A 2,072-nucleotide genomic window follows, 5' to 3' on the forward strand; every position below is an offset into this window, starting at 1 on the left:
GCAGTGGTTGCCATGGGGTTACCTATGGCTTTGCCCTATTGAGCAACTTGGTCTTCCCTTTATTTCTCCACTGTTGAATCAGGGTTACTATACATCTGATTCAGCAACTGAGTTATACTCAGGGTTGGGCAAACGTGTTTGGATATGCAGAATGGACCATAATACGAACTGGTTTGGACCACATCCTTCATTGACTTGAAACGCTGCTCACTGTACTTCCAGTGGATGTATCAGATTTCTTCTTCTGATCATTTATAAAGCCAGGATAGGGAAGAGGAAGTTTCTATACATATTATTCAGATTAGCAGAGTTAGTACATTTTTATCTACGGATATTCATAGAGTTAGTTGGTTAAGAGAATATGCTTTAGAGGGCTTCCCAGTTGGCTCAGTGATAAAGAATCTGCACGCCAGTGCAGGAGGCATGGGTTTGATCCCTGGATTGGAAAGATCCCCTGGAGCAGGAAATGGCAACACACTACAATATTCTTGCCTGGGATATCCCACGGACAGAGGAGCTTAGGGGGCTATAGTCGACTGGGTTGCAAAAGTTGGACACAACTTGGTGATTAAACAACAACATATGCTTTAGAACCAAAAAATATCAATTCAAAACTCTGCCATGGTCGGGATCTCACGCTGTCTGATTTCAGAGTCAGTCTTCTTAATCACCATGCTGTCTTGCCTCCTTTTGGACATTTGTTTACTTTTCCTACTTCCCTAAACTTCCTTCAAGTGAGATGAGGGAAACAGTCGCAGTAGCCTGGATGAGTATCTCTAGAAGGTGGTGGCAGGAGGATGGACCTAAAGATATAAGAGGTTAGCCTTGGTCGTGACCTTGGTCGTGACTGCTCTCCCCTGGCTGCCTACCTCCATGCAGCCCCTTCAATAATCAACTCCTGTCCCAGCAAAGGGGTCTATGGCCCAATGAAAGAAAGAGCCCAGCATATGCCCAAACATCGCCCCCAAGCCTCGTGCTCTCTCTGTATCTCACTGTTTCTGCTCATGTCTTTATGCCCCCTGCTTTCCTGGCCTCTCTAGTCTATGTATATTAGTCACACCTTATACTAAGGCACCCACGTTATATGCATTTGTCTCGTTATCGCAAGATGATTTTTCCTTATATATTTTCAGGCTTTCAAGCCTTTTTGTGAAGGCCTGCCAGTTAATTCTCATAGACTCAGTAGAACATGTTATTGTCTTTGTGGTTTAGGTGCCAAAGACATTAATTATCTCATGATTCCTCTTTATGGGACTTAGGGGCAAGTGACTCATCCCTACTGACTGCTGGGAGAGCCTTGGGCCTGAACGCACTGGACTCTAGAGAAAAAGCCTGGTTTTCTTCAAGGATTTAAAGCGCAAGTCTGAGATGGGAACCCCTACTGCTTTCTGGGCTGTAGTGTGATCATTCTTCTGCTTGTGGTTCTGAGGCTATTTGCTTACCAAGTACTGGTCTTCTGACCCACTGGAGAACCTCACCAAAGGTCTGCAAGACAGGATCAAGAGAGTTTTTTTTTTAAACCCAGAATCCCTCTCCATTGCTCCCATACCTGGTATAACAGAATTAGATTCAAGAAGCATTTGCTGAAGATCACACTGTTTGCATGAACTTTCCATTGATACATCTGGTTTTCCTTTTGAAAAGAGCCCTCAAACCTCATAAAACCAAAATCTTTTGAATCAAACCACAAATTCTTTATAGCTAACCTCAGCGAAACTCCCTCCCCATCTGTGTATGTAGTCCCTCTAACCCCATTTCTCCTCTCTTCCATCTTCATTAACTTAGCTGGAGCCAAGCTCACAAGAATAAATCTTTTTTTTAAAAATTGACTTCATATTAATAAAAATTACAGGTTGTTTTTTCTGTCTGAGACCTTTGATTTACAATAGGCACCATTTATTGAGCCCTAACAATGTGCCAAGTGCTTTACATAGTATCACATTTAATCCTACAACAGTGTTGCAAGGTAGGTGGTATTTTTCCAGTCTTTCCAATGAGGAAAAAGAAACAAAAGTCAAATAGCATGTCTTGCTCCTGCTAAGTGGTGGATTTAGTAAATTGAATCCTGTCGG

This window comes from Capra hircus, chromosome 8, assembly GCF_001704415.2.
Source record: "Capra hircus breed San Clemente chromosome 8, ASM170441v1, whole genome shotgun sequence".
NCBI lineage: Eukaryota > Metazoa > Chordata > Mammalia > Artiodactyla > Bovidae > Capra > Capra hircus.